At 40.5% G+C, this 20,833-nt stretch overlaps 1 protein-coding gene across 2 annotated transcripts in view; it reads left to right on the top strand.

Moving 5' to 3' along the window:
* gus (splA/ryanodine receptor domain and SOCS box containing gustavus) overlaps positions 1-20,833 on the top strand; it is a 164,990-nt gene that overhangs the window by 55,943 nt on the left and 88,214 nt on the right. Inside the window, exon 1 of one of the 2 annotated variants that reach the window (XM_083132222.1) lies at positions 8,822-9,270. The exons of the other annotated variant lie outside the window; for it this stretch is intronic. The gene's annotated coding sequence lies outside the window, so the exon portion shown is untranslated. Of the gene's footprint in view, positions 1-8,821; positions 9,271-20,833 lie in introns of those variants that run through there. 2 annotated transcript variants of the gene reach the window in all.

Here is a 20,833-nt window from a genome sequence, read left to right as displayed (position 1 = left end):
TTTTTTTCTGGTTACATTTGACATTAACTCATTCTCAAACTATTTTCATCTTCTCTCTTAATCGACTTGCACTTGTTCCAAATTTCACACATACGTAATACCGGTAATATATGAACGCATTGGGTAAGACGCTTCATGATTTTTCGGGAAAAAAACCTATTTATTAAGTACAATTTAAAACTTTACTATCATGGTAATATATATATATATATATATATATATATATATATATATATATATATATATATATATATATCGAAAAATAAAGTAAGCAGACTCGTGCATTCTTCGTAATTTCCTTGCCGAATTACAGTGTTATATCCCCCATATCAATCTTCTGTCAACTACGTTTTCTCTGATTTATTAACAAATTTCATTTTGTTGATTCCACGAGATGGAAACACATGAAAACTTTTAATTTGTTCTGACCCATAAAACGATTTAGAGCAAAAAAAAAAAAAAACTGAACAGTAGACCTTACTCTCTTGCATATTCCCCATGTTTTAAACGACTTCAACACAACGTATCCTTCTTAGAGTACTTCCTGAAAATTCCACCAGATGGCATATCGGTTAATTTTAATCGCGAATACCGAATCTTGAAACGTCGTCGTCTTGAAATCAATACCCGGTGGAGGCATATTGCACAGTGGTTCGAATCCCAGTCCAGTCCCTATTAGCCTATCTGTGTATAAAGTGGACTTAAAACAACAATTCAACCAACCTATAGCGAATCTCAGGCTGGCTCCAAAATTTGAACAGGGTTTCACTTATCGCACAAGCCTCAAACAACCTACTCGCTTTTCGCCTTCTCTGCATTTTATCGAGGCTTGACCAACAATGTATTATTTTTGCTAAGATAACCTAACAAGCCTAACCTAACAACGAATGCATTTAGCCTAAGAATGAATGCATTTCGGCAGACGTCAGAAGGCGAATAGGTTGGTTGAGACTTGTCCTCCAGAGATGGCGCTCTACCTTCCCTATTGGTTTACACAATCTCGGCTCAACCGGCAGCAGCTGTGCAATAGTTAGACAAGACAGTGTGCTTAAAGAAAACACGATGAATTTCAGGTTGTCCGCCACACCACTGAATCGTCCAGCATGTTGGGCTTGATGCAAGAAGTGGCGAATGTTGTTACATATTGTTTGGGCGTCGAGATACTGTTTTGAGATAAGCAAGCGAGTTTATCATAAGAGCTCGTGCCGTCAGGGAATAGTACTTCAATTAACACAACACTCGGGAATGTGTAAGTTTTAAAGCATTGCTCACGTTCTGTTTTCAAGTTGTGACGTTTAATATTTGCACAGAGCGGCGTGTGACGTCAGTGTTTGTGAATCATCCGTCCATATTTTGATTGTGATGCAATTGTCAGATGAGGTGTATGTATGTACGCATATGTGAAATATGAAACTATGTAAGTATCAATAATCCATGATGCAACAGCCCGTTGAGAACCTGGGCCTACTTACCGACTGCCGGCCTCACTTCCACCTGCTGGGGTGGGAGATCCTCCAACCAGTTACGGGGTGACGTGTGGTCAGCACGACGGACCCCCCAGTCGTCGTCGTAGGTTTTGATGACCGAGTTACGCTCCTCATTCGTAGCTCCCCAATTGCCTCAGGATGGTGTGTGGCCACCGGTTCCATACAAAGGCCTAAATCTCGGGAGAAAAGTTGTTACGCTTCCCTAAGGAGACTCGAACCAGCGCGCATCCCGAAGTCCGACCCCAAATCCTGACTGCTCGATATTTAGCTGTTCACGGACAACAAACAATTCATATTGAACGTCACCAAACACCTGCTCACCTACCAGATTTAACATTTATTCGTGAATAAGAGTGAAATACACGACTGGTAAGGTAAGGTGCTGGCACATGAAGGGGGGTATTGAGATAGAGCTGAACACATTCTCGATCACGGCATTTTTGAAAATGTGATCAGCACCACGCTCCAGTAGCCTTTACTCCCCCAAGTACCCATTTCTCTGAGGCTGGGTGAATCCCAGAGTTCCTTTATGTATCTACAGGGCCGGAAAATTCCGACTTCTATCTCCCGCCTCGGGAATCGAACCTACGTCTCCCACGTGGCAGTCAGACCCCCACTGATTAGACAACTGCTGCTCCTAACACGACCGGTACTTCTAGAGATCTGGAGTGAACCTAGGTTTAAAAAAGTGTTTGTGTTTAGTTCGATATTCTAATCAGACTTTGTAGGCAAAGACGCAACTGAATCTAGTTTCAACTAGATTAGTAATTTAATAAGTACTTTTTAAAAAAATCAGGTTGGGAAGGAAATTATGTATTATTCACATTGTCATGATTAATGCAATGCGATAAAACAGCGACCTGAATAAATGAATTTGTGCACAAACTCTCAAAAGAATATTTCGGACAACCGAAAACAAAACTATGAACCTTCGTTGGCTTCCAAAAAAATATATTCTTGTATCATATGTATATTTTTCTGCTCCCGAATAGTTTGAACATGATGGGAAATTCGAACTTCTTCGAATGCAATGATTTAATTCATAAGTATAGGGTTTATTTATCCAAAATGACAGACAATTGCAGGCCAAAGACCTGGTGTTGTACCCTAAGTTGGTTTTGGATTATTGATTGATTGCATTAGGTTATTTTACGTCGCTTTTCTGCCACTTTTTGCTAATCGCGACAACTGATTGATTGATGTGGTTTATTTTATTTTGCATTTCTGCCAATTTTGGGTAATCGCGAAGATAAGGATGAGTGGTGATGATACGATGAAATTGAAGGGACACTCACAAAAGGACCGGGACTCTTGGCGTCCTAGCGCATTGAGGTCGGTTCTGTGGGCGTTGCGTTTTGTGCCCTGTCCATATGCGTTTGTGAATATCCTTTCATCTCATCGTCGCGATTACAAAACAGTGGCAGGACAACGACGCAAACGGCCAAGTACAAACAGAGTCGAAAACATTTAGCTTTCCTCTCAGGGGTTTGAACACGGACCTTCCAACACAGCCCGTTATCTACTGCAAACGTGTCGACATGTCTGTTTACTGTTTTCGAGCTGATCCTATTATCACGTACAGCGTTCGGCGGAAATGCAAAATCGGATCGGTGCGTGACAAAAATGTGTTTGACCTGCAACGTTTGTCGGGGACCTACACGAAGCCGGAATTCGAAAGAAGTGATTAGAATGCTATGTTGATGGGAAAGCGCATATTAGATAACATGTTTTTACGATTTGGAACGAGCATTTCTAACCTCACGTTGATAACCATTTGAAGAAGTTGTACAGTCGTGTACAAAAGTACAGGTTGACCAAGAAGAGAATTTAGCTCACCAGCGCTGTCGTCATATTTTCAACCGTAAGCAAGCGATGGCGATGCAATCAGCTGATTGCCATGTAATGCTAGGCACCCAAATGTCAGCCTCTCTTCCACGTCGTATGTATTTATTTATTTGTGGCGGAGATTAAGGCTCATGCCTTTTCTTTCACTCAACCACATACAAAATTTCATAATATAGAACATATTCATAAATTGATTCATAAATGACTGCATTTTGCAGACGAACGAGGCTCTGGTACCTGGACCCATTGGCGGATTTAGCGAGAGGGTCACGGGGGGCAGGTGCTCCTCGCAAATGGGATGACTTAAGTATTGTAGAAGTATCGATAGCATTGTATTACAAGGAACAAAAAGTGTTCGAGCAATGTTTTTCCAGAGGTTTTTTTTATATAAGTTATCAAGTAGGCACATTTAGGGGATAGGCCCCCACACATTCTCAATCTTGGCCATTTTGGAATTGATGTGATCAGCACCACGCTCCGGGTGCCGTTGCCCCCAGGTACCCATTAATTTGAGTCTGGGTGAACCCCAGAGCCGCTTTATGCTGTTACAAGGCCGGAATAATTCCGACTTTAGATCACCCACCCGGTAATCGAACCCGGGTCTTCCGGGTGGCAGTCATACGTTCTTTTTTTTTCTACCATTTGATGTAAAGGATATGTGGACCCACGGTTTTGAAAATTGCAATTTTTTTAGTGAGGACTAATATTTTCCCGTAACTTTTAAAGCTTTTTCTTGAATGTGGTGTGTAAAACTTACATAAAATATAACTGGCTATGCATTTCACCACACCGTGTAAAATGTAAAATAAAATATTGAAAAACAGGTGGCTCAGTCGGTAACGCGTCTGACTACCATACTAGAGGTCCCGGGTTCGATCCCCGGCCGGTTCAAATCCGGGAACTTTTCTAACGGTAGAAGCGGCCCCGGCGCCCACCCAGCGTCGAATAACATGGGTACGGGGCGGGGAAACCCTGGGGGGTAAAGGCGGTCAGGGGCGTGATGCTGATCACATCATCCCCACTCAGGACCGGATCAAGAAAGAGTGGGGCGTTACCCCCACACCGCCTATACGCCTTCATGGCGTGGTGCTATGCACAGGGGAACATTTTACCTTTTTTTTTAGTTATGCTGGATGTTCACTCATCTGGTGGATCGAGTAGGAAAATATATTAATTGTTCATTAGCATTATTTCTGCTAACATTTTAACAATAACCTTATTCGTTAACAGTGATTCTAGTAGCCCGCGCAGGCAGCTTGAGGGAGGCTGGACATGTTTAAAACCACGATCTATTAAATTCCCTGCTACCTGCTGCTTCGGCATCTGCTGAACTGTGAGGCAAGCAGGAAGTACAGCTCGGCTTTGAAGGACACCATCTCGTTAGTCATGCAAGGGACGCAGAAGGCTGTTTTTGCTCACATTGTTCCAGGACGCTGCACCAAAGCTTGCGACCTGTCACACCAGTGGTGCATTTGTGCATCGACAGCTGTGAACTCACCAAACCTCGTTTCCACTACTTTCTTTTGCATATGTAAAATTGGCCATTGTGTGTATATATGACTTTTTCTATGTTTGGTTTGTTCGCTGCCTACTTGCGTGGCCTGGTTGCCCCCAACCCCTTCCCCCAATATTTTGACTTTTTCCGCATCCGTCTTAGGACTGAATCACACAAGGATATATTTGCTGCTTGGGACATACTTTATCCCTGGAATCTCTGGAGCAAGGCCGCACGTAACGGGTGAGAAGGGGAGGAAGCGAGTGGGCGGAGCAGAACACGCTGGTAGCTCCAGTCGCTTTTCCCCTCCACGCAACCCTGTTCCCTCTCGTGTTCATTGGTGAAGACGTCTGGCGCCACTACTCGCTAGCTCCAGAGATACTGGGACAGGGTATAGTGGTGTGGCACTTTTGCTTGTTACTTCATTCAATAGGGTCAGTTATGACCCACTATGGTAATTAGTCGATACATAATATCGATAAATAGGGGTGCAACATGTGACCCTTTCTCAAGACACCCAAATGCCAACCTTACTTCCACGTAATATACCCTGGACTGCATTTTGCAGACTAGCGAGGCTCTGGCGTCTTGACCTATGACCAGCATAATACTGTATTTGACTTGTGTTGGGTGTCCTGTTCATATATGTTTGTGATTGTCCCGTCATTTCGTTCATCACCATTCATCCTCATGTTCGCAATTAGCCAAAAGTCCAGAAACGCAAAGTAAAACAAATTCATTCATTCAAGATCGATAAATAAGCATTCGATCGTCCAGTTTCCACAGATACTACGATTTGCCCCCAGAACAGGATTTTTCTGACACCCTGTTTATATTTTATTGCTGGTAAAGAATCTATATTACGCGTATAATAGGTTTATAATTTGATGCAATATAGTTAGCATAAAACGTGGCACGAAAATCAAATCTTACGAACTGTTTATGCTGCGTAGTACAGAAAGACGGGAGACAATTTATTTGCTCTTTTGGAGCTATTTTACACGTTCTTTCGAACTGCCAGATCGTTGGCATTCTTCTGACCACTTTTTTTTATCCCTATTATATACGCGTATGTCAATTTTCTCTGGCTCCGCTGCATTTAACGTTCCACATTTCTCTCTCGCGTTTAGATCCAACTCGAACTGCTGCTCATGTCACAATCGCACGAGCACGGAAGCAAGTAGCAAGTTCTCAAAGAATAAGTGGAATATTTCTTCTTTATGCGTTCGTCATTTGTTTAGTCAGAGTTTTTTTATTATTATTATTTAAATAAAGAAAACCCTTATTATAGAACTAAGTACGGGTCTAACGGGACCATACAGGTCGGGTCATACCCCGTGGCACCCGCTTTGCACTTTGCGGTGAGAGAGAGAGAATAGCAGTGTTGCCAATCATTTTTAACGATGGTTCTGTGAACGTGTGAAAAATGTCCATGCGCCTAGCACGGTTTCGTTTCTAGTGTGAATGTTCTGGGGAGAGATAAAAAGATGCGATTATACTATTTCTTATACGTCAACTGTTTCCACATTTTTAAAAAAAAAAAATGGCTTGTATACTTCGTTTTAAACGAGATTAATGTTTCTTTTAGATTCTTTGTTGTTTGCATTATGCTGTATACTCTGTCCCAGCTAACTGTGGAGCAGGCAAACGAAACAAGTCTCTGCGCAAGTAGTGACGCGAGACGGCTCCACCAATGAACACGTGAGAGGGACGGAATTGCGTGGAGTGGGGGAAAACGACTGCAGTTACCAGCCTTCACAGCAGCGTGTACTGCTTTGCTCTGGCTACTCGATTTCCTTCGCTTCTCTGCCGCTGTGCGCGGTCTTGCTCCACAGTTAGCTGGGACAGGGTATAATTCTCTTTGGTTCTGGTGAAATTTATGATGGAAGCTACAGTGTCCACCAGTCCGGAAAACCTGGAAAAGTCAACGGAAATGTCAGGGAAATTTACTGTTTTTCTGGAAAAAGTCATTTTACATTTTTGTAGTAGTGCACTAAAAGTACGTTTTTGAACAAAGAGAAAAGGACAAGCAAGCAATAAATTTAAAACGTTTTGACAATACTGAGTAGTATCAGTAGTTACAGTAAAATTTGAACTATTTGATGTAGAACTTTACTACAATAGGTGACTATTGGAATTTACCACTTTTTTGTTGCTATTTTTGGTGTGTGCTTGGTTAATAGTAACTGGGATCTAAATGTATGTTACTAAATTGTACTATAATTACGTGTTATTTATGCGATAATTTATGATTTTTTTTATTAAGAATGAATTTTGTGAACATTAGTCAATACATTGTAAGTATCACACTTATACTTGCTTCCCTCCCCATATCCAACAGTCAGCTACTGTTGAGTTTTCCCTTCTCGTATTACCTTTTCATGTGAAGTAAATATTCCAGTGGTTAAGTGTTATTGTAAGTGTACATTTAGCTGGAGTATAGCGACCTTCTTTCAGACATGTTCATGTACACTAATTGCCTTAATGATTTGGTGTGGCAAAATTTGGTTCTTGGTCTGTAAAAATTATTTTTTTTTTTCACAAAATTGTAGACACCCATGAGATAAAATGCTAACTACAATGAGAAAAAATTATGACAATGTGACCTGTTTCAACAAATTCTTTATAAATCGTAATTTTTGCACATAGATATTTGTTCTTGAAAGAAAACTAACATTATCCCCCCCCCCCTCCTCTGTGAGCATATCTGTCAGTCAGTAGAGTGCCTCTATACACACAAGTTATTTGTTATCAATTAGTATATTATTAAATATATAAAATAATTAATTTGTTGCTTTTATGTACATAGCAGATACTTATAAGATGGCAAACTAATTTCTTCACCAACGGATTAAAAATGTCAAGAAATCACAAAATAGTTGAAATTGTTCTATTACGTATAAGTTTTTGCTTCTGTTTATGTAAATCAATGATAAAGGCCTCCCCGATGGCGCAGGGGTAGCGTCGTCGCCTTGTAATCAAGGGGTCCTGGGTTCGATACCCGGTGGAGGCACATAGTGGTTCGGATCCCACTTTAAACTGTAGGTCCAGTCCCGACTAGCGTTACTGTGCATAAAGTGGACTTAGAACACCCAATCTATCAATCAAATCAATGATAGTGGAACCACATGTAAAAAATCCCTCGTAGACTCGAGATTCCCGTACATAGCCCTCCCGCGTGGAGGGGAGGGGCAGAGTGGCCCGAGTTGAACCGGTGGAGTGAAAGGTGCGCGGAGAGTTTTGGCCGAAGGTTCTATTCCTTGTGGTTCTCTATAGATTTCATACTTTCACTTGAAGTATTTCTATTGTTTTTGGTGTAGGCATGTTCATGATCTCTGGAACGATCAGAAACAGAGACGTCGTGGCCTTGTAATGAAAGGGTCCCAGTTTCGATACAAAGAAGTCACATAAAATTCGAATACCACTGTAAACTGTAGGTCCTGTCCTGATTAGGCTATCACTGCATAAAGAAGAAAACGCACGCACAGAAGGAGATTATCCTTATTAAAGGATGTGTGAAGTCCAAACGAATTGCTTATCTTTGTTGTTATAACAACAATTCACCCTTCTGGAAACTTTTGGGTTTCGCACCCTGGGTGCAAGGTTCGATCCTCGGCCTCAACATGGGTGTTTATTCATCTCTGTCGTCTCGATAAAACCAGAGTACCAAGTTACCGTGGGTTATAGTTCATTCCTCTTTCCACAATTAACACTAACTATCGGAGCCAATCAGTAGCGACTTCAGCAAACGCTGATTGGCTGCATGATTTCCGCGAGCGGTACGTCAAATTCTCCGGCTGTAGGGGAACATAAATACCTCACGGATTGTGGCAAAATGTATGGAGAGAAATCCGTACTCCTGGCAACACTGGACAATACTCGCTGCTCCGTACTCCGACTGGGGTTCATTTTCACTCCTGTTCCCCTTCGCATTGTTGATTGAGTGTCGGTGATATTGCGTCACAACGGCAGACACTCCGTTCCCGTTGCAACGGTGCAGCGCAAGGAAGGAAAAGAGACTCGCGAGCAAGCGCTTGTAAAAATGTGGGAACCCGGCCCTTTTCTCACATCGGCTGCGACCGGCGTGGAGCAGTGTTTGTGTGTGCCAAATTTGTGCAATTGTTGGTGAAGAAATATACCCCCCCCCCCCCCAAAGCTTTTCTTTCCGAATGGCACCCGTGCGAGTTCTTTTGTGTGTGCATGCCATTTCTCGCGCTTTCTTCAATTCCGGCCAAGGTATTTTCGTTTAGCGTTTGTGTGTTCGGATCATAATGCGATTGGTGTCGTGGTACTATTTTTGAACGCTGTAAACTTTCACATTTTTTTTTGTTTTTCAAGCTTTATCCAGTCAGATTACATCTGATCTCTAGTATTGTGAAGTTTTTGTTTTTTTAAGTGTGTGTTCCAATATGGATATTGAAAATGGATCAACTCTTCTGCATGGTGAGTGTTTATGTACTTTTTCTTGCAATTTCCGACACCTCGCTTTCTGAAGGTACCGGGTTCGAGCATGTGGAATAGAGTGGCTTTCCCGTAACCGCCCAAAGGCCAACGAGTCTCTGGCGTCTGAAGCTACAGCCAATATAATATTCTGTAGAGTTGTGTGTTGTCATGTGCTACAGCCTCAGCTTTTAACCTGTTTAGGAAATTTTAGTCAGACGTGTTGATTATTTGTGATGGGTGCAAATAGCCTAAGTGAGGACGCGCCCACATTTTTCACTTCATTCATTCATGATGAACATGTTTCTTTGTGAGTGTCCCACCAGTTTTATCCCTTTTTCAATGCTATTAGCCTCCCCGATGGCGTAGGGGTAACGTCGTCGCCTTGTCATCAAGGTGTGTCGGGTTCGATACCGCGTGGAGTCATGTAGCGGTTCGGATGCGACTAAACTGTGGATCCAGTCCCGATTAACCTATCTGTGTACAAAGTGAACTTTGAATTCACTTAACAATGCGCTGTAAAGGGTGACGCGTACTCTCTTAACATTCTAAAAGTGTTTATGGAATGTACTATATACAGTAATGATTTATTATACTCTTCGTTCCCCACACGGTGATTAAACTGAAGCAAAATGTCTGCTCCCAAATTCATTTTGATGGATTCGTTTTGTGGTTGCCCTAGAGTTCTATTGTGGCGTAATGTTAAGAAGTTTTAAATTGTACCCAAGTGGAATCATATCCCCCTCGCAGGCTTGCTTTTACACAGGGCATAGGGCAACACGCTGAGCGTCCCCATACCATCTATTGTGCGTTCGTTGTGGTTCTGTGTCGATATAGCGTGTGAACAACTTCGAACAACTCTTATAACTAGACCTCGGATTTTTTGGTTCTAAAAAGTATGCTTTTAGGTTCCTAAAATAGGCTCTAAAATCCTAAAATAGGTTCTAAAAATCCTAAAATAAAGAAAATCTGGTTAGGCTCGAAAAATCCTGAAGTAGGTTGAAATAAAACTTAAAATAGTTCAAAATTACTGAAAAATACTGATTAGGTATAGTCACCGGCAATGAAAATGGGACATCTATATCCTGAAATACAGGTACGTTATGATGTTTGCCTAACCCTACGCAGATTGCAGAACTTACGATTGGATGAAAATTTGCTATGAAAATCCACTCTTCGCCGAATAGTTAGGCAACATTTTTATTTGGGTCCCTGGTTCGATACCCAATGGAGGCACATGATGCAATGGTTCGGTCACACTTTAAACTGTAGGTTCAGTTTCGATTAGCCTATCAATAATTCAAGTCTCTCATTTTGTGCCCCTTTTCAAAATATTTTTGTCTCCCCAATAGAGGTAGGTTTCTTTGTAGAAGCCCCAGAAACCTCTCCTAGACCCAAGACTTTGGGCGTGTACATGGTTTTCTTAAGGAAGTCAATTTAGTATTACAGTGTTTTATTGTAGGCGAGACATATTATGCTTTATTATAATATTATATCACAGTGCGTATCGTGTCGTATTTTTAGTATTGCGGAAGAGTACACCCTGGAAGTGCAAAGGAGTAAACATTTGGGCACTCATTCTTGCAGGCCAATGACGCTGTGGTTGTGATTTAATTTATATAACCACCATCTCATTCGTCACCATTGCTCAAAAAGCTGTAGAAAAGCGACATAAACGAACGTCCTGTTCCACGTGACGCCATCGGTTATACTTGTGTAATTTCAGGGTGACTACTCACCGAGAATTATGCGTGAATTCTACTTGGATTTTTCTCCGTATACGTGAAAAATTACAACTTTTATTAATCCAAATCCTATTCAAATTATACATGTATTTATAAATGCTCTGAGGCAAGTTTTTCAGAGAGTCTCATTATGTGAAATTGTAAACAGTGGCGCAACCACAGGGAGGGCATTGCCTCCCCAACCTTGGACGGAAATGAGTTAAAGAGGGGCAAACATTGACGTCCAAGTGAACCTGCAGAGGGACAATTACCGGCCAGAACTTCACATTTTATACAAATAAAAATACTTTCGTAAAATTTTCTTGCTCGCAATTCCTACTTTTCTTAGGCTTACCAAGTTTATAACCATAGCTTGGGGGCGGCAGGAGTCGGCCTTGGGCGCCGAACGATCTATATGAAAAAAGTTCTAAAATTGATTGATTGATTTGTGGTTTTAAGTCCACTGTATGCACAGAAAGGCTAATCAAGACTGGACCGGCAGTTGAAATTAGGATCCAAACCACTGTGTCATGTGCCTCCACCGGGTATCGAACCCGGGACACCTTGATCACAAGGCGACGATATTACCACTACACCATCGGCACAAGAGTTGTAAAAGAGAGAATGCATTGGCGTCCCGTGAAATTATTGCGCTCTTAAATCAATATTGATTTCAGCCTGCAAAAAAAAAATTGGATCCAAAAATGTTGTTGCTCGCTTCGTTCGCAACGTATGATTGTTTTCTGTAATGTATTGTAACTTACCAGACAAAGATATAATTGATTAATTGATTTTGTTTTAAATACATGAACAATTGTTTTGAGGAAAGGGAGCGTTCACATTTAGAGACAATTTATGTAATTTTTGCTGTTGGTTTATTGTGAGATGGATGAATTGGTTATGTAATGTATTTAAATAATATATGTTGTATATAATATGTATTAAAGAAACTTTGAATACGTACACAATTTAGTGTCCACGTCGCTCCATGTTGCATATATGTAAAACATATCGTGCATGAAAGTTATACATGTTGTAAAAAATATATGAGTCATTCCATGCCAAATCAACACAGATATGTGCAATTTTTAACCTGACCATCTCCGATTTTCATGAAATTTGGGGAGTTGAAACTATGCATAGAACTTAGTAACTACTTGGATTTGTTAAGTGAACAGGTTTTTTCACCCTTGCTTACGGGATATGGCACTTTTCTAGAGTTTTGAAACAGGACAGAGTGTGACCACACTATGTGGACATTTTCGCAATTTCTTCATGGTAATTTTCTAGGTAGATTGATGGGCACACGGGGATCTATTAAAAGGCCTGCACATTCCCCAGATCTAACATCTTAGGAGGACTTTTACCTTCAGAAACATTTGAAGAGAATGGTGCATGCGCTAAAAGTCCCTGATATTGACCATCTGAGAGAAGGCATAGTTGCAGCTTGCGATGTTGTTGCATATGCTACATTACCAAATGTTCTATGCGAGTGTGAGAGACGTCAGCGAGTGTGCTCACAGGAACATTGACAACATTATAATGTGCATATATCGTAAGTGAAAGATATGTGTATAACTTTTTGCTGGCGTAAGATACGTTGGAAAATCCTTCGTCACTTCATTTCTCGTGAAATTCTAGCCTCATTTGATATGTCACATCACTCCCTTTCCTTTGACATTTTTGCGTTGAATTCAATATGGCGGTCAACAATATGCCGGACCTGCGCTTGACACACACGGCTAGGGATCTCCCTGTGCCTAACCTATTTCTTTCATGACCAATTATACCCAGGATAACTCCTTCACATTTTGTAGGGAGTGTTAAGGGACATTTGACTCTTCATAGTTCATGTAATGGGGCTTTTATCAGTCACATAGTTACACATATTATTTTTTATCTTCTGATCCCATTGCAGTCCCAGAATGATTTTTTGGTATGTTTTAGAGTATGGTATGAGGGACCAAATATATTTTTTTCACGATTTTTGGTGATGACATGTTTTGAGATATTCAAGGTCAAAAGTCAAGGTCACGTGACAAAATTATATTTTTATCCAAAAGTAGGCTTGTTATATATCACTGGAAAGTTTGTTCAATTTACTGTACAATAAGCTTTATTTGAGCTTCCTAGATAAAATAGGGGCTGAGTTACAGCAGATTTAGTATAGCTAAGCGGGCTCAAAAAGGGCAATTTATGCTAACTTTGACCTTGAATAATTTAACAATTACAAGACGCACGAAACTAAAAATTGTTATACTTACTAAGTTCTATGCATAGTTTCAACTCCCCAAATTTCATGAAAATCGGAGATGGTCAGGTCAAAGGCTGTGTTGGTTTCGCATGGAATGACTCTTATATTTGGAATGCATTTATCAAGCATTTTCTGTCTCAAAAATAATTCAAATCGTTTGTTCGAATACATATGGTTTAGCACCGACTTCTACCCCTTTTCGCGTGATTTGCGAGGATAATACCGTCTTTGATACTACTACTACTACTAATAATAATAACAATGTTGGTCCCGGGTTCGGATGCTGGCCTGGGCATGGATGTTTCTGAGTGTCTATCCATCAATTTCTTCATGCTATCAGTCATCCCAATCTTCGCAAATTAGCCAAAAGTGGCACAAGAAGCGAAGTGAAATAAAGCAAATCAATAATAATAATAGTGTTATAATAATATTATTAACATTATTATTATTAGTACGTTTATTCTGGTGCTTCCCCCCAGACAAAATCCGTGGTTGCGCATCTGATTGTAAATAGAAACTCAGCACCTTAAATCTTTTAATTATATTACGTATACCGTTTAATTGAATCAGAATTTTTGGATGTTGAGAGGCGGTAATACGTAAGTTTGAAATAGAGAAAACATCTGCTTGAATTTTTGGAAAATTCGCCTTGAAGACCGGGAATTATACTTGAATTTTATCATGTTACCTAGAGTAGTCACCCTGAATTTGTTTCTGCTAATTTGTATATTAAATGCAGTAATAAATTGTATTATTTGCTTAAAAAATTTGTTATCTCTCCCCCCCCCCTCTCTCTTCTGTACAAGTTAATTTTTTCAAGAAACCTGAGACCACGCCTGTATTTATATTGCACTTGTGACAAATTGGTGTCGAGAGAATTGAAGTCTATTACACGTGCTGAAGTAGATCACACGGTGCCCTAAGAATGACCAACTTTCACTCTTAAGTACGCCTAATATCGCATACACGTGTAAATCGAAAAGTGTTTAGATTATGTAAACATTTGAATTAGCGACTTATCAATGAGTACCTGGGATATCAATGAGTAGCCGTAGTGTGGTGCTGATCACATCAGCTCCGCCTGGGAGAAGAATACAACGCACAAGAGAGAGAACTGGACTATGAAAAAGCTCTAAGACAAAGGCACCAAGCGTGCTGCAATACACAGCTGGCAATAGCAGGATGTCGTACACATGGACGTCCGCAGGATTTTTTCCAGGGAGGGGCAAGGAAGGTTTTTTTCCAGGGGGGGCAAAGAAGTCACATTTTCCCCCAAAAGAGTGTAGTTCCCTAAAAAAAATGCTTAAATTTGAATTTATGGTGTTAATGCAATAATTAACACATATTATTGTGGCTAAAATGAAATTATATGTGTGAAATACATAATTTTTGGTTGACTTTCATTTTCGAGGGGCGCCACGGCCCCCTCTTGCCCCCCCCCTCTTCCGGACGCCCATGGTCGTACACATAGTAACTGGCATAAGCGTGCGCACGGAGTTCCAAGCAACTATGGGTAGGGTGAGGGTGCATTATTTGCTCTGTAATTGCACTATCCAAAGTAGTTCTCAAGCAAATTTATCGTTATTAACACTCCCACACACCTTATTGTGTTACCTCTATACGTTTGCAAAACAGAGATTGGGTGCCAAAACTGGGGGCAAGTACAGTTTACTGTTTCTTGATAGACGAGTCATTAAGAGGCCGTAGAGCAGGGGCAAAAAGTGTAAATGAATCTGCTGAACGAAACCATGTAAATGAATCTGAACCACAGAGAGGGGGGGGGGGGGAGCAGTGAACGTTGGCGCCACTGACGTTGGAATTCTTATAATCAGTAATTTTCGATGGGTTCAGGCACACACTATATACGCCCCTGTTTCATACCCATCAATACAATAATACAGTTTGATGGAATGAAGTTTTTCTTTCTCCGAATAAACTTTCACCAAGGCTTTGCCTCCCTTAATCAGAGGGTCTGCGCACGCCTATGGTAACTGGCAAAGCTGTCTTCTGTATATTGCACCGTTTAGGGGTATAAGAGGTGTCACACAGAATGGAGATCAATTGATTTAGTTTATTTTACTTAGCTTTTCTGCCACTTTTGAATAATTATTTTAAGTCCACTTTATGCACAGATGCGTTAATCTGGACTGGACCTACAGTTTAAAGTGGAATCCGAGCCGCTGTGCAATGTGCCTTCACCGAGTATCGAACCCGGGACATCTGCCACTTTTGCCTGATCGCAAACATGATGAGTGAAAATATGAAATTGATGAAGCGACACTGAAGAAGAACACCCATGTCCAGGCCGGGATTCGAACCAGGGACGCGGCCTGTTAACCACTCTGCCACAGAGGTCACCGCTTGAAACTTGTAACAATAAAGATTGTGTAAAATATTTATTTAATTTATTGGGTGAGTATTTCCACTGCCAATTATGAGCATCAATTTACCCGAGTTTCGCTTCAAAATGTTGAAAAATACATCAGAATATGAAAAAAATATCCTATTATGTAATCACAATTGGTTTTATTTTAAACATATTGGTACAAAATCAGTGGAAACTTCGAATTTTGCTTAGAATAATTAGCAGTATACCGCGAGAGTGTCGTTCTACATTTTTGCGGACCCCATGAACTATCAAAACGACGGAAAAGCATCGGCTGCTATCGGTAAATAAATCCAACCTATATTTTCCGATACCGACATATCGGCTCAGTCCTACAAACAATGTCTAGTTGGAAGATCTGTGTTTTCTCTGTGTGTGACGTGAATATAACAATGGTGCACGCAAACGTATAAGATTGCGAAAGGTACTCGTTATACCTTGAAGATTTGAATTTCAGAGACGTGTTGACCAGAAGGTTCAAGATTCCAGACTGTCATCTCCAGGTTGGTTTTTCGTGGTTACAAAACTGGTTGCTATTAGTCTTGTTTCGAAGAATTTCCGTGCGTGATGCACCCGTAGGCGGAATTGCCTAAGGACTTTTGCAGTTCAATGCACATGAATGCAGAAACGTAGGTTTTGTGCCCTCTCAAAACAGATATTTTGAAGCTTATTGCGTTTGTCTAATTAGATTAATAATACGTAAATGAAAATCGAAAGAAGAAAACATTAAAATAAAAAAATGCAATATATGTAATCATAAGATTATTGTGTGGCGAACGGTAAAAATAATAAGGCAAAATTATCCGGAGCTATCTTTTTAAAATTATTATTCAGTGTTGTCTTAAGGAAATGAACTATTCTGAGGTTGAATCAGTTGTTCTCTGCTTATTGCCGTTTTTTTATTACAATCCATGAGCAAATTGAAATTAGTGATTCTCTTAATGTTAGTGACAATGGTTCTTATCTAGTGCTTTTAACTATACTTATTCCAACACTATGTTCCGAGAGAACACCTCTTTTCTCGTCTTCAGGTGAACAGATTTCTTTTTGCCGAAGGGGGTTGAGGGTCGAACCTACAACAGATCTGTGATTTCAGTACAAATTCGACGCGCTAAGCAACTACTTCCCGGAACTCTGTGCTACTTTTATGATCGGGACTGGACCTACAGTTTTAAGTGGAATCCGAACCACTGCGCCATCGGGGAGGCCCTTCTGTTTTCTGAGAGGGAACGATATTTATAATACTATTTTTAATTTCTGAGGAAAGAGACACATTTATGATGCTATTTCAATTTTCTGATGAAATAAATCACATTTATGATGCTATTTCTATTTTCTGAGAAAAGAGAGCCACATGTATGATGCTATTTCTATTTTCTGAGGAAAGGGGCCATATTAATGCTATTTCTATTTTCTGAGAAAAGATGACCATATTTATGATACTATCTCTATTTTATGAGGAAAGAGACCATTATTTATGACACTATTCCTATTTTCTGAGAAGAGGGGACCATATTTATGATACTGTTTCTATTTTCTAAGGGGAGAGGACCATATTTGCTTGAATTCCACGCTGATATGACTAGGGTTTTGTGCCATTGCTATGAAGGCTGCTGCTTTGATTTTCCTTGGTTTTCTATTTGGTTCTTGTTGTACTACTGCTATGTTCTTCCATCGAGTTCTATGTGATCCATTCCATGCATGTTCGGCAGTTTTCGACCTATTTCACCTTTGCGTGTGTGCTGCTTGTGTTCATCAACCCTCTTCACTAGATTCTCCTGTGTGTCGTTTATGTAGATTTTGCTAGCTTGTATGGGGTTTTTGATTTGAAGTTTGATGGTGTTACTGCTGAATGATGTCCTAAGTTGGAATTTTGAACCAATTCTGCTTATCTTTTCTGATAACCCAAGGAGATATGGTATGCATATTGTGCCTTTTGAGTCAGTGTTTGTATTTCGCTGTTTAGCAGCGTCAGTGGTGTGTTCCTGTTCTTAGTATTGCCTGGTTTGAGCAGATTCTTATGGCCCTTGAGTTCAGGCTGTGGATTGTGGCCTTCTTCTTCTTGAGGTTGTTTTTTCTTTTGAGTCAGTTTTTGTCTTGACTGTTTAGTAAAATCCCAGGTCTGTCGTAGGTTCGATCCCCACCTGGAGACTAGAGAAGATGTACTCTCTCGAAACGCAGTGTTAGAATAAGGACAGATAAAAGTACTAGAGAATGGATAATGCCCAATTAACATTGCATGCTAAAATAATGATTGACAGTTTGTCTACTGTTACTTTTGCCCTTGAGTGTACGCTTTGGGCGACTACTCAGTTCTTGTCAAGTGTAAACACGATTGAAATTTTGGCTTAATCTTGCTTGTGGTTTTAACGATAGGTAGTTTTTAGTAGCAGTCAAATTATCTGGGTTATTTAGCGTCGTTTTTCTTACATATTTGATGTTGGCCGAGCGCATTAAGTGGTAAACTCCATATCTCGCCACCGCAGTTCATGGATTCGAGTCCCGGCCTGTTAGTGTCGCTGCATCTAATCCTTTTCTTCGTGACTGGCCAAAAGTGGCAGGAAAGCGACGCTAATTATCGAAAGTACAAATAACTTTCTCAAAAGAACCACGAAGAAGCATGGACGTCCGCAGGATATCTTCCAGGGAGGTGCAAGCAAAGTATTTTCCTCCAGGGGTGGGGGCAAACTAGGAGCTTCCCCCCCCCCCCATGACAGTTGTCTCCTCAAAGAAACACTGCTTTGGAGTGAAATATGTTCCTGCAGCGGCCTCACAATAATTATCAAATATTACTGTGACTGAAACGAAGTTACGTGTGTGAAAAATTGAATTTTTGGGTCACTCATTTTCCAGGGGAATGCCCTTTTGCGCCCCCCCCCTTTACCGTTCGGGAAGTCTATGCAAAGAAGACTTACCCTAGAATACCGACTACGTTAATGTTATTGCCTAATCCTAAGGCGGCATAGAAACATGCACATTTATTTTATATTTCTTATGCACACTAGTTTTGACAGCTGGCTTCTATTTATTTCCAATTATATTTTTTTCGTCTAGTTTTTCAGCTTTAGTAGCTACATGTGATGCTTTAGTTTGCCTGTGACGCCTAAACATGAAAGACCAGTTTCAAACACTTTCATTTCCTGTTGCAGACTCATTAATATCCCACTGTATATCTGTTTGAATGGCTTTGAAATAGGTAGCAAATGCACGTGCCCTTCAAATATATGATGAGATTGATTCGTGAAAATTTCTAACGCCGTTGGGGAATAATGTAGTCCTGGGGTTGCAAGCAAGTATTTTTTCCATTAATGATGCAACGTGACACCTAAGGCTCTCCTGGATTAAAAAAAAAAAGAAAATGAGAAAAACTGGCAACCTTGCTTGGCCACTTGGATCATGCATTCGCCCAAGGCTTGTACTTGAGAGTAAAGTAACCTTGAACATGTAAAAAGATGCAAAAAGCTTTGTGGATGATGACGCCTGTCAATAGACAAAGTCTTACTTATACACAATACGAACTCTACTTATGATACACATAGGCACTGAAGGGCGGTTATGAAGTTTAGAAACCCTCTTTTGGACTTAATTTTCTTAAAACATAGGTTACTATAATTATTTAGCCATATTTTGCTAGCCATAGTGCTTTTTCAACGCTTAAAAAGTTTCTGAGTGCCCTTGCGATGAATATTTGTAGAGCTCTATAAATGTCAACGTTGATGGTCAAAATTATACTTGTGGTCAAGAATTTTTACTATCAACAATGACTAATTGATTCATTGTTTATTTTTACTTCACTTTTCTGGCCCTTTGGCTAATCGCGAAGATGAAGATGATGGTGGTAAGATGAAGTGACTATCACAAATATATAGGGACGACAACACGAGCCCCAGACGCCAGGGCCTCGCTAGTCTGCCAAATGCAGTCCCAGATTGCATTAATACATAAGGCAAGTCTAATTTTCTTGTTAAATACGGCTTCAGTTTTTATCTTAACTGGCCTTTTAGTAGGGAATTTTTGATTATATTAATATTTATTTTCTTAAACTCTAATTTCCAACTTTATCTAGGTACGGCTGGTACAAATGAAGATTAAGAAAACGAAAAAAGGTCCACAAAAAGGCATGAAAAATCAAGAATTCTATCAGCTACTGCCCGACCGAGAAAGACGAGAAAACCACATCCACTTCAGAAAAAGTTAGTGACCCCCCTTGAAAATTTCCAGATACCTTGTGTGTGTGTGTGTGTGTGTGTGTGTGTGAGAGAGAGAGAGAGAGAGAGAGAGAGAGAGAGAGATCTTAACCAACTACCACGCGTTCTGACACTTGTATCAAGGAATCAGCTGATTGATCCTATTATGTCCATTCACGTCCACAATTGAGATTTTAAATATGCACCCTTCTTTCACCCCGTGTATGATGGATATAAACATTGAGATTTTCAGTCTCAATATACACGCGCACATAGGAAATCAAAGTGTAATGGTTTTTGCCATCGCCGGGAGACGAATTGATGACACTTCCGCATCCTTCATCGAGTGCGCGTGGCTTTGCTTTTTCGCACGTTATTAGTACAGCCTCATTAATGCTCTCCAGCTTTCCAGCCTATCTTGTTAGTGCCTGAGGAGAGCAAACATGACGACGTGTCTGCACGGTTCCCAGAATAGATTGGCATGCAGTGGAAATCTTATTTAATGTAAATACACACCGTGTAAGAGGAAAGTTAGAAAGTATTAACTTCGTTTATGCGTTTCTCCTTTCCCGGCTATCGTGGTGTAGTGACTGTTCTATCGTGATTAGATGTCAGGGCTCTCGGGTTGAAGTCCTGCCTAAAGCGGAAACAGTGCGGTATTTTAGGAAAAAAATGATCATCCTCAGTGACCAAAAAATTGCACGCTCCCCTCCATCACTAGGGAAACCGGAGGGGGCTGGAATTCTAAATGCGGATTTTATAGTGTACATGGTTGTCCAAAAATATGTTACCACTTAGATCGGAGGTTTAGTTATTGTGTTTATTTTGTTGTCATTATGTTTGATTTATGAAATACATTTTTTGCAGCTCCATCATTCAATCAGTGAACGCCTTCAACCTTGGCACCACCGTTCTCGATGCACACATGCATTCGTTCAATCGTGCTCTCGATTACTCTGTGACACAGCGACAGACACGGACTGTCTCACATTGGTGATTCGCTGACGAAGGTCTT

Source organism: Lepisma saccharinum, chromosome 12 (assembly GCF_977018435.1).
Source record: "Lepisma saccharinum chromosome 12, izLepSacc3.1, whole genome shotgun sequence".
Lineage (NCBI taxonomy): Eukaryota > Metazoa > Arthropoda > Insecta > Zygentoma > Lepismatidae > Lepisma > Lepisma saccharinum.
The sequence above is the reverse complement of the archived record's forward strand: the minus strand, read 5'-3'. Positions and strand labels throughout refer to the sequence as shown.